Consider the following 15,153-nt stretch of genomic DNA (forward strand, 5'->3'; position numbering starts at 1 on the left):
ACGTCTGTGTGGTACAGAGAACCACTAACAGCATCAAAAGCTAAGGAGTATTTATTACAAAGGAAACATCCCCAAACAGACTTTTAGCACAGCACCAGATTGGGTAAGGGATTCAAAAGAAATGGGTAGAACACAATTCCTCTGTCCCTCTTTCTATACCTGCCCTATCAAATGTTAAAAACTAAATCCAGCGAAGACAGAGGTCCTTTGCTTGGGTCGCCGTGGTCCGGGAAGGGAAATTCCCCTACCAGCTTTTGACGGTGTGCCACTGACAATGGCGCACAGGGTCAAGAGCTTGGGGGTACTGTTGGAGCCTGCCTTAACTATGGAGGCCCAAATAGCAGCCACTGCTAAGTCTGCATTTTTTCACCTTAGGCGGGCAAGACAGTGTCCTGGAGCAGGACGATCTGGCAACAGTGATCCATGCAACAGTCACCTCAAGGTTGGATTACTGTAATGTCCTCTACATGGGGCTGCCTCTGTGCCGAACCCGGAAGTTGCAGCTAGTGCAGAATGCCGCTGCTCGGCTGTTATTAGGGCTCCCTAGACGGGAGCACATTCAGCCGGGGCTCCGGGGACTGCACTGGCTGCCAATAATTTACCGAGTGCGGTACAAGGTGCTGGTTATTACCTTTAAAGTCCTATATGGCCTAGGACCTGCCTACCTTAGGGACCGTCTCTTCCCATATGCTCCCCAGAGAGTGCTGTGATCCGGCTCTCAAAATCTGCTTGTAATCCCCAGGCCAAAGGAGGCCCGGCTGAAGTCAACTAGGGACAGGGCCTTCTCAATCACAGCCCCTTGCTGGTGGAACCAGCTACCGGAAGAGGTCAGGGCCCTGCAGGACTTTGGACAGTTCCGCAGGGCCTGTAAGACAGTCCTCTTCCAGTTGGCTTATAACTGACCGGCATTGAAATATTCTGAAGACAATAAAATAGCATACTGACATTGATTGATACATTGATACTAGTTGTTTTTAATTATGTAAATTATTATTGTATTTTAATTTTTAAACCTTATTGTTAGAATTATTATGTTGTGAGCCGCCCTGAGCCCGCCTCGGTGGGGTAGGGCGGTATATAAATCAAATAAAATGAAAATGAAAAAAATGAAAAAATATAGGACAGACGCCTTATATTAGAAAGTTACTGTTCTCTGCAAAGTAACCATTACCTTGAAGCTTTCTCCACTTCTTTAGGTGAGCACGGGGACAATGGCAAACTCCTCCAGACCTCAGTTAAGAGCTCTGCCTGCTTTGACGGACTCAGCACAAAAGAGACCCCCCCTTCCTTTAAGGAGTTTTTATCATATCTGTTTCCCCCACCCCACCCCCCACTGAACAGGCCAAGCTGTTTCCCTGTTTCAGAGAAGCTTTCCTTGAAGATTCTAGAAATTTCTTCCAAATCTCTGTTTCCTGCTGAGGGGGGCAAGAATTGCCCATCCAATTGTCCCTAGCTATACCTAATTAGCAATTCTATGAAGGTGGGCTGAGGTAAGTCTGGAAAGGAGCTGAGCTGATTTCTCTCCCCCGACTCCATTCCCATTCTGCCTGTTCTCTGCCCAGGGAGGGGGAGGAATTATAGCTGAAAATGCAGGTTCTGCTCCTTTCAAATCTCCAAAGGAAAAAAAAATTCTTCACAAATGGGGACCTATTCCAACTGGATTTTGGGGAGTAAATGGGAGCATGGCCTAGGAAGGAGAGATTAAGACTGATTCCCCACGAGACTTGTTCCAGCATGGGAGCTCTTATTTTCCCTGAAGCTTCCATCTGATTTCACACAAGCTGCCCTGAAGCTGCAACTTGTCTTGCCTCTTTCTTGTGGGAAGTAGAAACCGGTTTTCAGAGGATCATGCTTGACACGGGAAAGAGTTGAGGCAAATCACAATCCCGGTGCAGCTTCTGCAAAATCGCACGGAAGCATTGGGGGGAAAGAGCCCCAATGCTTGAACCAGCCTAGTGGGGAATTGGTCAAAGGTAGAGCCCAGAGTGGCGCAGTGTGGTAAAGCTGCAGTACTGCAGTCGGAGCCCTCTCCTCACGACCTGAGTTCGATCCCAGCAGAAGCTGGTTCAGGTAGCTGGCTCAAGGTCGACTCTGCCTTCCATACTTCCAAAGTCAGTAAAAGAAGTACCCAGCTTGCTGGGGGGGGGGGGGGAAGCGTAGCTGACTGGGGACGGTAATGGCAAACCACCCCGTAAAAAAGACTGCCATGAAAATGTTGTGAAACAATGTCACCCTAGAGTCGAAAATGACTGCTGCTTGCACAGGAGACTACCTTTACCTTTTCTAGTTCTACCCCATCCATTGTCCCAAAACTCAACAGGAAGCTTAAACCTACTTATTTTACTGTGCCTTCGGAACTTGAGCGTCTCTCCTTCATTCTGTAGTTCACCTTTTCCTTCAGCAAGAGATCGTTTCTCACACCATCCACAGTCCTGGAGAAAAACATGAGTCGATTGAGTTAAGTTCTACAGTCATGTCTGAATCCCATCTTTCAGTGAACCCAACAAGTGTCTCCTCTTCCCAGAGACCTGACATTCGGGATGCGGTCATGGTGGCCCTCCCCAGATGACAAGCCCGTGTCCTCCGGGAATGCCAGAACGACAAGCTGCTCCTGCTATATGTTGACCCAGGCTGTTCCTACACTGTTTATTCTGTTAAAACCCCTGTAACTTAGTTACCATTAGAAGGCCTGAGCAGATTCAGGTACATTGTAATTTGGTTTTACAGTTTGTTGGATTGTGATTTATATATTAATAATAATAATAATAATACACTTTTATTTATATCCTGCCCTCTCCGCCAAGGCAGGCTCAGGGCGGCTCACAAGACATGGAGTGTACCATGATTATAATAAATACATTATACAATAAAATACAATTAAAAAACATTTAAGATAAATTAATTAAAACCACTACAATTAAAGGTGCTACAGGAGAGCCAGTTTGGTGTAGTGGTTAAGTGTGCGGACTCTTATCTGGGAGAACCGGGTTTGATTCCCCACTCCTCCACTTGCACCTGCTAGCATGGCCTTGGGTCAGCCATAGCTCTGGCAGAGGTTGTCCTTGAAAGGGCAGCTGCTGTGAGAGCCCTCTCCAGCCCCACCCACCTCACAGGGTGTCTGTTGTGGGGGAGGGAGATAAAGGAGATTGTGAGCCGCTCTGAGACTCTTCGGAGTGGAGGGCGGGATATAAATCCAATATCTTCATCTACCTCACAGGGTGTCTGTTGTGGGGGGGGGAAGGTAAAGGAGATTGTGAGCCGCTCTGAGACTCTTCGGAGTGGAGGGCGGGATATAAATCCAATATCTTCTTCTTCTTCTTCTACAGTACAACGCAGTATATATGTATATATCAAGATGGCTAGGTGTCACTTCAGGATTCCATCTTATAGGCCATTTGAAAAAGGACAGTTTTACAGGCCCTGCGGAACTGATGATAGTCCCGCAGGGCTCGCACCTCCTCTGGTAGTTGATTCCACCAGTGGGGAGCCATTATTGAGAAGGCCTGCTCCCGCATTGTTTTCAGTTTGGCCTCCCTTGCTCCAGGGATTTTTAGGAGATTTTGAGAACTAGATCTCAGTGCTCTCTGGGGGATGCATGGAGAGAGGCGGTCCCTAAGGTAGGCAGGTCCTCGGCCATATAGGGCTTTAAAGGTAATAACCAGCACCTTGTAACGAACTCAGAACACAATTGGCAGCCAGTGCAGCTCCCGCAAGATAGGCTGCATGTGTTCCCACCGAGGTAGTCCCACTAGTCCCACTAACAGCCTGGCCGCCGCATTCTGCACTAGCTGCAGTTTCCGAGTTCAGTACAGGGGCAGCCCCATGTAGAGGGCATTACAGTAGTCCAACCTTGAGGTGACCGTTGCATGGATCACTGTTGCTAGGTCGCCGCGTTCCAGGAAGGGAGCCAACTGCTTCGCCCTCCTAAGGTGGAAAAAGGCGGCTTTAGCAGTGGCTGCTATCTGTGCCTCCATTGTCAAGGAAGGATCCAGTATTGCTTCATTGATGACTTTTGTGATCAAGGATGACGTTAATGTATTTGTTTCATGTTGCCACCTGCCCTGAGCCTGCTTCAGCAGGATGTGCGGGATATAAATCCCAACATTAAATTATATTAAAATGAAAGGAAAGGAAACTGGCATTCTAGCAACATAAGCTTGAAGCAGGTTCCCACTCTGCTTTGGAGGGATTCCAGGAGATTTGGGGGGCAGTGTGGGGAGAGGGCAGGGGTTGAAGAGGTTCGGGATGCCAGAGCAGTTGCCCTCCAAAGCCTCTGCTTCCTCCAGAGGAACGATGGTCTGGAGATGAGGTGAAATTCTGCGAGAATCCCAGCCCCAACCAAGAGGTCAGCAATTTAGAAGAAAGTTTCTTTGGCTTCAGTTTGGAGCTTTGGGATTTGTTGGTTTCTTCTGTGTTTCCAAACACTTTATTTAGGTGCAGTTTTCCACCTCTCCCTCCCCATCTATTTCCTTCCTTCCTCTGTCCCTCCCTTCCTTCCTTCTCTCAAATATCTGGTGTTGGTGTCTTGCAGCTTTCAAATATCTGACATGAATTCTATGTGACTGTTACACTAAGCAATTTTGGCCATTCCTGGTTTATAATCTTTTAGCCTTGTGTGTGTGTGTTTCCACACATGCTTTCAGTATACGATTTTGTTCTTTATTCTTTTTAAATAAAGATTCTTTCTTTAACTTGGGACAAGTTATTTTTAGAGTTCTTTGAGGAAAGATCCCCATAAAACACTGATGGAGACTCACTGATGGATGCCTTTCTCTAACCAAAACGGTCTCCTTTAAGAGCTGAATTCTCCCCACCCCCACCCCAATATATAGGAGATCTACCTCTTTGAGTGCCAGAGCTTGAATGGTGCTGAGGAGCGGCAGCAGTAGAAGGAAGATCAACAGAAGCTTCATGGTCACCGGAACTGTCTTGCACTCAGGAAAGGCTGAAAGAAAGAACATAAGAACATAAGAGAAGCTATGTTGGACCAGGCCAATGGCACATCCAGACCAACACTTTGTGTCACACAGTGGCCAAAAAACCAAATGCCATCAAGAGGTCCATTAGTGGGGCCAGGACATTAGAAGCCCTCCCACTGTCTCCCCACTCCAAGTACCAAGAATATAGAGAATCACTTGCCCCGGACAGAGAGTTCCATCAATAACCTATGGCTAATAGCCACTGATGGACCTCTACTCCAGAGGTTTATCCAGTTCCCTTCTTGAAGCTGTCTATGCTTGTAGCCGCCCCCACCTCTTGTGGCAGTGAATTCCATGTGCTAATCACTCTTTTATCCCTTCTAACCTGGCTGCTCAGCAATTTCATTGAGTGCCCACGAGTTCTTGTATTGTGGGAAAGGGAGAATAGTACTTCTTTCTCTGTGCCATGCATAATCTTGTAACAGGCACAAATAACAATGAGATCTTCTTCAGAAATGCCATATGAATAGAAGAAGAAGACTGCAGAATCATACCCCGTCCTTCTTTCTGAAGCAGAGTCTCAAAGCGGCTTACAATCGCCTATATCTTCTTCCCCTACAACAGACACCCTTTGAGGCCATTCTAGAAGTTGCAAGTGGACCAGTAGGGAATCAAACCCGGTTCTCCCGGATAAGAGCCCGCACACTTATCCACTACTCATATGACTTACCTGGCAGATAAAAGTTCCAAGGGCAGGTTGTGAAGGATGCACAAGAGTGGAGAGAGAGAAAGAAGTCATCTGAGCTCTCAAAAAATGTCCAATTAGTTCTGCACAGAGCATTTTTTGTAGAAAAGTCCAGCAGGAATTCATTGGCATATTAGGCTACATCACCTGACATCACCATTTTATCACATAGGGCTTTTTTGTAGAAAAAGCCTAGCAGGAACACATTTGCATATTAGGCCCCTGGTGTCAGGCTCGGTGGAAATGCGTTCCTGTCCATTCCTGCTCAAAAAAAGCCCTGGTTCTGTAGGCTCAATGAAGGAAGCAGTGAAACGTCTGAATCTTCAGGAAAAACCCACCCCCCCGCCCCAAATCCCACCCACGAAACCTCTTTTGAAACTGGGGGGAAGGAGAAGATTACCCCAAGGGGGGTGGTGATACGGCACAGGGATAATAAAGTTTTCTACTATCCTTGGCCAATGTTTAAAGCGGCTGTTGTGATTCCAGCCAGACTATAGCTTTATCTGTGTGACAAGGAAAGACTTGTATGAAGAACTATCTCTGACTGTAACCTAAGTAGATTTCACTGGGAGAAAATTCTGCTGAAACAAAGAGGAATGTCCTCTGGGGAGTCATGAGCAAGAAAACGGGATTCCAAACAGAAGGGGTTTGAAAGTCAGATGCATACAAATAGAAACGATAGATCTGCTAGAAAAGTCTGGCCTCCGTCTGCGGATACCTAAACCTGTGGGAAAGGGCTATACTGAAACTCAACAGGTTCTTCTGCGAACTTGGGGAAGGCCTTTGTATACAAATAGAACACTTTATAGTATAAAACTCCCTTTCAGTCCAGGGTCCCTGGAATCTTACCTGGCTCGTGCTCTTGATTCCTTCGGAAGGGAGCAGAGGAATTCACCCTGGACAAGCAGACTCCCCCGGACTTTTATAGCAGGCAGTTCCTATTCTGGGGGAGGAGCTGGCAAACCCAATTTTTTCATGGAGGGCAGTTTCAGTTTATTTCAATTTATATCCCGCCCTTCCCACCATAGCGGCTCAGGGCGGCTCACAACATATAAGATCTAACATAAATTTTAGATTCAAAATAAATCAAGTTACAGCACTTAAAACAGTAAAATAATAAAACATGTAAAACAAGCAACCTATCAGAATATTACACTACAACCTTCTATACAGTTTCCAATGCCAGTTAGTTATAGGCCAGCCGAAAGAGGGCTGTCTTACAGGCCCTGCAGAACTGGCCAAGGTCCCGCAGGGCCCTCACCTCTTCTGGCAGCTGGTTCCACCAGTAAGGAGCCGTTACAGAAAAGGCCCTGTCCCTGGTGGATTTCAGATGGGCCTCCTTTGGCCCGGGGATAACAAGCAGATTTTGGGAGCCCGATCTCAGTACTCTCTGGGGAACATGTGGGGAGAGACGGTCCCTAAGGTAGGCAGGTCCTAGGCCATATAGGGCTTTAAAGGTAATAACCAGCACCTTGTACCAGACTCGGTATATTATTGGCAGCCAGTGCAGACCCCGGAGCCCTGGCCGAATGTGCTTCCATTTTGGGAGCCCTAATAACAGCCGGGCAGCGGCATTCTGCACTAACTGCAACTTCCGGGTTCGGCACAGGGGCAACCCCATGTAGAGGGCATTACAGTAGTCCAACCTCGAGGTGGAGGCAGAAAGACGGGGTGACTCACGTGCCTTTGGTTGTTATTTAAAACATTTCTTCTTGGTGGAGCTGAAGGCGATGTACAATATAGATGCAGTGCGCCAAATGGAATGCCCATAAAATATAAAACCCAAAATTTGAAATCACAATTTAATAAACTTAAACAAATGCAACCCTGAACCAGTCCTTCCTAACAGCCTCCTAAAGAATGAAAGTGATGGGGGCTGCCACTGAAAAGGCCCTCTCTTGTGTACCCACCAGACGAACTTCTTCGATTGGAGGAACAGAAGAAAGGGGCTCTCTCTCTCCTTGTGATCTGAACTCCCAGGCAGGAACACAGGGGTGAAGACGTCCCTTCAGATGCCTTGGCTCCAAGCCATGCAGAGCTTTGAAGGACAAACCAACACCTTGAGTGGGGCTCAGGGGCGGAAAGGCACCCGTTTAATTGCCACATTACATGCCCCCAATAACTGGGCCCAACTAGCAGTCTGGCCTCAGGGTTCTACCCTGGCTGCAGCTTCTGAACTCGCTTCAAGAGTAGGCCCAAATAGAGTGCATGGCAGTTGTCCCCCTCAACCTCCATTTGATTGGATCATTTGAATACTTCTTCTGAGGGAGATTTTTTTCCGCCTGGACATTTCCGGGGTGAAGTGGGCATAGAGGAGCAATATCCCTCCTCTCCCCCTACAGCCCGTATCCTCCAGCCAATGCAACAAGTGCAGACGTGGTTGTGCTCCACTGGGCTGATGGAACCCATGTTGTCTCAGATGCATGGCCCTGATAGGCAGTGGACCTTCTCTAACGGGTACAGCTCAGCTTTGCCAGAATGCATTTTCAGGTATGGTCACTCCTCAGTGGGGACAGTGTGTTGGTTGCTTCATGGGCTGATTGATGGGGTGCAGTGATGTTCACCTTCATAGGCAAGGGGTGGGTGGCCAATAGGACGCTCCACCCCTCAGGGCAAGCAATCCCATCCCCAGCTGCAATTCTGTCATTCTCGCACTTTTAAAAAAGTTATTGATTACTCCCAACCCCCAATCAACGAATCATTTGTCCCAAAGGCATTACATCGATGTTGGAAAGTGTGGGGGTGGGACCCCACAGGATACATCTCACACTAAGAACAATTGAAAGGTACAGGTAGTCCCCTGTGCAAGCACCAGTCGTTTCCAACTCTGGGATGATGTTGCTTTCACAGCAGTTTCACAGCAGACTTTTTGCAGGATGGTTTGCCATTGCCTTCCCCAGTCATCTACACTTTCCCCCCAGCAAGCTGGGTACTCATTTTACCAACCTTGGAAGGATGGAAGGCTGAGTCAACCTCGAGCCGGCTACCTGAACCCTGCTTCTGCCGGGATTGAACTCAGGTCGTGAGCAGAGCTTAGGACTGCAGTTGTACCACTCTGTGCCACGGGGCTCTTTAAAACAACTAGTCCCCAGCAAAAACCCTTTGAGTCTGGTGACAAATAACCTATAAAGAACCATATATGCAGGGCTCACTTTATAGCAGGAGCTCCTTTGCATATTAGGCCACACCTCCCTTATGTAGCCAATCCTTCAAGACCTTACAGTAGGCCATGTAAGAACACCCCTGTAAGCTCTTGGGGGATGGGCTATATCAGGGGTATGTGACCTAATATGCAAAGGAGCTCCTGATCCAAAGTGAGCACTGCATATAGGACAATTGCATTTGTCACTTTGATAACTTTATGAGGCTTCATTTGGGCCCCAACAAGGTTTTTATATGTTTTTTGAAATAAACCCATGTACCTTCTTCCACAGCCATTGACGTTTTTAACTTTGGGCCTCTTACCGGTACTCTAAACTTCCTTTGGAGGTTTTTGCTTGGTTGGTTTCGTTTCTTTCCCCCTCTCTTTGTGGGAGGGTTGATTTGAACCAGCCCAAAGGACGTCCCCTAACAGGGCCAACTCTGTGTTGCTTGGACCACCATAGCTTTTAATCAAGACTGCTTGACCTGTGTTGTCCTGCTGCTGCAGGAAGCACCTGTGTTCTCCTGTTGAGCTGGTCTCTGGGTCTGGTGATCAGTTCTAATCCCAGGAGATCTTCAGCCACCACCTGGAGGTGAACCCCTGGCACAAATTATAATTCAGTAAGCGGTATTTTCAGATATTCCATAATATTAATGATGGTTTATATAAGACTCAAGCAAAATATCCTTCAACAGATTCTTTCCAATGGTACAATAAAGCACAAAATATTTAGAAATACAGGGCTTTTAAAAAATATAGCAGGAACACACCTTTCCATGATAAGCCACACACCCCTCTGAGGTAGCCAATCCTCCAAGAGCTTACAGTAGGCCCCATAATAAGTGCCTTGTGAGCCCTTGGAGGATTGGCTACATCAGAGGGGTGTGGCCTAATATGCAAAGGAGTTTCTGCTACAAAAAGAAAGCCCTGCATAGCTATGGTATCGCAATACATGCGCACATCAATGAAAGATTCTTCCGTGTATGCCTGTATTGTAGCTCTGAATGTTTTGTGCTTTATTGTACTATGGGTATGAATCCATTTGAATATTTTGTGCTTGCTTGAGCCTTATAAAAATCATCATTAATGCTACTGAATATTGGGAAATACTGTTTACTGCGTTATAGTTAGTGCCAGGGGTTAATGCATATTGCACTGGGTTTGATACCTCTGCAGCCCGATATTCCTGCTTGTTACCACCTGGAGGCAGGCAACCTTATTTGGAGATGGGTCCGAGAAAGGAGCTCAGGAAAGCTATGCTGAGCTCTGTAGCTTTGCTCAAAGGGAATCCCACCGCCCTCCAATGTGATTGTCCTTTCTGGATTAGAAAGAGGGCATCCAAGAAAAGAGAGAAAGAAGGCCTAAAGCTTCACTCCAGTGACAACCAGTGTTCCCTCTAAGCTGAGTTAGCGTGAGCTAGCTCACAATTTTTTAGCCTCTGGCTCACACATTATTGTCTCAGCTCATTTATACAGTAGAGAAAACTCATTTATACAGTAGATCACAACTTTAATGCCGGTAGATCACAAATTATAACTTTTGCTCACAACTCAACAGTTTAGGGGGAGTATTATTGACAACCTCATCCTCCACCCTTGCCAAATTTCCTTTTCATATCCATTTGCATTTTTGCCTGCAGTTTCCTCATTTTCATTCTTTGCAGTGTGGATTGTTGAAGGGAGAGACCCATGTCAGGTATCTCTCACCTCTCAGCTGCAACATATGCGCTGGCACCATTGAAGATTTTAATGCGGAATTCCTCTTGTGCAAAGAGAGACAAAGCTGAGTGCCTTTTGCGGGGAAAATTCAGTGTGAGGAGGACATTAAACAAAAGGTGTGAGAGCGACACAATTGTGGGCTGGGTCCATTCAAGGGAGAAGTAATGTCGATAGTTGGAGCTGGTGGCAGAGATGAGAAATTCAGTCATCTTCGCAGGGACTGGTTTGTGTCTCCGCCTTTTGAGATCAGGTGGGTGGGAACCTAGGACATGGACTTCTCAGTCATGGCACCAAAGCTCTGAAACTCTCTCCCCAGGGAGAGTCACCTGTCCCTTCCTGTGACCACCTTCTGCCACTACGTGAAGACCATTTTTTGTTCGATTTGGCATTCCCTCGAGGTATTCCCTCCTCCCTAACACATTTTCACTGCTGTTTTCATGTTTTGTGTATATTTCAACTCTGTTTCTTTCATTGTTTTAATGATGGGTGTTTGGGACTGGCAAGTTTATCATGCATGTTTTAAAAGGTCAGCCACTTTGGGGGCCCTTGTAAAGGCGGGTGCAAGTTTTGCATATAAAATAAAATAAATTCCAAAGTCTTCTGAGTGATTCTTTGGATTCTCTCAAACATGGCAGAGAAGAAGAAGAGAAGAGATTGCATTTGTACCCTGCCCTTTGCACAGAGTCTCAGAGCGGCTTACAATCTCCTTTCCCTTCCCAGCCCCACAAAAGACACCCTGTGCAGTAGGTGGGGCTGAGAGAGCTCTGAGAGAACTGTTGTGACCTTGAGTGACTGGCCCAAGGTCCTAACAGCAGCTGCATGTGCAGGAGTGGGGAATCACATCCGGTTCTCCCAGATTACACCAAACTGGCTCTCATAGTCTGCCTAGAGATGCTTCAGGCTTCATCTGAGGTCATTGACAGCTCCTGCAAGGTGGTCTCTGCATATTCTAGTGGCCTGATTGGTTCCCCCTTTCTCGGCCAGTGAGCTGTAAGTCAGGAAGGAGATGTGGAAGGTCCCTGGACTTACCTCCCACTCTGTCACCTCCTGGGTGCCTTTGAAAACTGCGACAATTACAGAGGGCCATTTTATCCTCTTTATTTGTTTGGTCTTGTCAGCCACCAGCGAGCCTGCAGCAGACGTGGACTATTGCACCCTTCTTAAATCTTCGTTCGAGCCAAGCCGAGAGAGAGAGAGAGATTTGTTTATGGCACTGACAAACTAGCGATTGTGGAAGCTATTTCCGCTCTATGACTTTGAATTTTGGGAAATTCAGCTTCTTGAAAGGAGGATCCTGTGGCAGGGTTTTAAGGAGCTCATCGATTCCCAATCGTCCTGTGGGCAGGAAGCAGAAGAGAGGTGAGGCTTTCGACCTGTATGCTCCCCACATAGCACTTGCTCAGCTGGAGAAAGCTAGACCAGTTGACTTTGGTTTATCATCCTTCATTAAGTGCAGATATAAATAAGCAGGCACCAGAGGTCCAATGGTGTGGCAAAACAGGCCTGCTCTGGCCCACAAGCCCTATTCCAACCTGTCTTCCAAGCTTTCCCCCACACAGAGTTCCCATTACCTTGAAGCCTTCTCTGGCTCTTTAGCTGAGCACAGGGCTAATGGCCAACTCCCAGACCTCAGTTAAAAGCTCTGTCTGCTTTGACGGACTCAGAACAAAAGAGACCGTCTCCTTCCTGCAAGGAGTTTTTATCGTATCTGTTTCTCTCCCCCTCCTCTGAACAGGCCAGGCTGTTCTGTTTCTGAGAAGCTTTCTCTGAAGATTCTAGAAATTTCTTCCAAATCTTTGTTCCCTCCTGAGGGGGGCAGGAATGGCCCATCCAATTGTCCCTACCTATACCTCATTAGGAATTGTATGACGGTGAACTGAGGTAAGTCTGGAAAGGAGTTGAGCTGACTTCTCTCCCCCCCACTCCACCACCATTCTGCCTGTTCACTGCCCAGAGAGGAAAAAATATATATAACCCAGAATGCAGGTTTTGCTCATTTCAAATCTCCAAAGGAAAAATAAATCATTTCTTCACAAATGGGGGTACTGTCCAACAGGAATTTTGGGAGTAAATGGCAGAATAGCCTAGGAGAGAAAGATAAAGACAGTCCGACCCCATTCATTGCCCCAAAACTCAACAGGAAGTTTAAACCTACTTGGTTCACTGTCCCTTCGGAACTTGAGCGTCTCTCCCTCATTCTGTAGTTCACCTTTTCCTTCAGCAAGAGATCTTTTCCTACACGATCCACAGTTCTGGAGAAAAACATGAGTCTATTGAGTTAAGTTCTAGAGCCATGTCTGAATCCCATCTTTCAATGAGCACAACAAGTGTCTCCTCTTCCCAGAGACCTGACATTCGGGATGCGGTCATGCTGGCCCTCCCCAGACGACAAGCCCGTGTTCCTCCGGGAATGCCAGAACGACAACCTGCTCCTGCTGTATGTTGACCCAGGCTGTTCCTACACTGTTTATTCTGGTAAAACCCCTGTAACTTAGTCACCATTAGAAGGCCTGAGCAGATTCCGGTACATTGTCATTTGGTTTTACAGTTTGTTGGATTGTGATTTATATATCACTTTATTGATGACTTTTGTGGTCAGGGATGACGTTAATGTATTTGTTTCATGTTGCCACCTGCCCTGAGCCTGCTTCAGCAGGATGTGCGGGATATAAATCCCAACTTTAAATTATATTAAAATGAAAGGAAAGGAAACTGGCATTCTAGCAACATAAGCTTGAGGCAGGTTCCCACTCTGCTTTGGAGGGATTCCAGGAGATTTGGGGGGCAGTGTGGGGAGAGGGCAGGGGTTGAAGAGGTTCGGGATGCCAGAGGAGTTGCCCTCGAAAGCCGCTGTTTCCTCCAGAGGAACGATGGTCTGGAGATGAGGTGAAATTCTGCGAGAATCCCAGCCCCAACCAAGAGGTCAGCAATTTGGGAGGAAGTTTCTTTGGCTTCAGTTTGGAGCTTTGGGATTTGTTGGTTTCTGCTGTGTTTCCAAACACTTTGTTTAGGTGCAGTTTTCCACCTCTCCCTCCCCATCTATTTCCTCCCTCCCTCCCTCCCTCCCTCCCTTCCTTCCTTCCTTCCTTCCTTCCTTCCTTCCTTCCTTCCTTCCTTCCTTCCTTCAAACATCTGATTTTGGTGTCTTGCAGCTTTCACTAGCCAAAAAGGTCTCCTTTAAGAGCTGAATTCTCCCGCCCCCGCCCCAATATATAGGAGATCTACCTCTTCGTGTGACAGAGTTTGAATGGTGCTGAGGAGCGGCAGCAGTAGAAGGAAGATCAACAGAAGCTTCATGGTCACTGGAACTGTCTTGCACTCAGGAAAGGCTGAGAGAAAGAACATAAGAGAAGCTATGTTGGACGAGGTCAATCCAGTCCAATGCTCTGTGTCAGGCAATGGCCAAAAACCTAAATGAAGAAGAAGAAGATATTGGATTTATATCCTGCCCTCCACTCCGAAGAGTCTCAGAGCAGCTCACAATCTCCTTTACCTTCCTCCCCCACAAGAGACACCCTGTGAGGTGGGTGGGGCTGGAGAAGGCTCTCACAGCAGCTGCCCTTTCAAGGACAACCTCTGCCAGAGCTATGGCTGACCCAAGGCCATGCTAGCAGGGGCAAGTGGAGAAGTGGGGAATCAAACCCGGTTCTCCCAGATAAGAGTCCGCACACTTAACCACTACACCAAACTGGCTCTCCATGCCATCAGGAGGTCCATTAGAGGGGCCAGGACACTAGAAGCCCTCCCATTGTCTCCCCACCCCAAGCACCAAGAATATAGAGCATCACTTGCCCCAGACAGTTCCATCAATAACCTATGGCTAATACCCACTGATGGACCTCTACTCCAGATGTTTATCCAGTTCCTTTCTTGAAGCTGTCTATGCTTGTATCCGCCCCCACCTCTTGTGGCAGTGAATTCCATGTGCTAATCACCCTTTTATCCCTTCTAGCCTGGCTCCTCAGCAATTTCATGGAGTACCCACGAGTTCTTGTATTGTGAGAAAGGGAGAAAAGTACTTCTTTCTCTGTCCCATGCATAATCTTTTAACAGGCACAAATGACAATGAGATCTTCTCCAGAACTACCATATGAAGATGAAGAAGAAGACTGCAGAGTCATATCCCATCCTTCTCTTAGAGTCTCAAAGTGGCTCACAATCTCCTATATCTTCTCCCTCCACAACAGACACCCTTTGAGGTGGGTGGGGCTGAGAGGGCTCTCACAGCACCTGCACTTTCAAGGACAACCTCTGCCAGAGCTATGGCTGACCCAAGGCCATTCCAGCAGCTGCAATTGGAGGAGTAGGGAATCAAACCTGGTTCTCCCAGATAAGAGTCCGCACACTTATCCACTACTCATATGACTTACCTGGCAGATAAAAGTTCCAAGGGCAGGTTGTGAAGGATGCACAAGAGTGGAAAGAGAGAAAGAAGTCATCTGAGCTCTCAAAAAAAATGTCCAATTAGTTCTGCACAGAGCTTTTTTTGTAGAAAAGTCCAGCAGAATTCATTGGCATATTAGGCTACATCCCCTGACATCACCACTGTTTCACATTTATGAAGGAACTCATTTGCATATTAGGCCACACCCCCTGATGTCAGGCCAGGTGGAAATGCATTCCTGTGTG

Source organism: Heteronotia binoei, chromosome 18 (genome assembly GCF_032191835.1).
Source record: "Heteronotia binoei isolate CCM8104 ecotype False Entrance Well chromosome 18, APGP_CSIRO_Hbin_v1, whole genome shotgun sequence".
Lineage (NCBI taxonomy): Eukaryota > Metazoa > Chordata > Lepidosauria > Squamata > Gekkonidae > Heteronotia > Heteronotia binoei.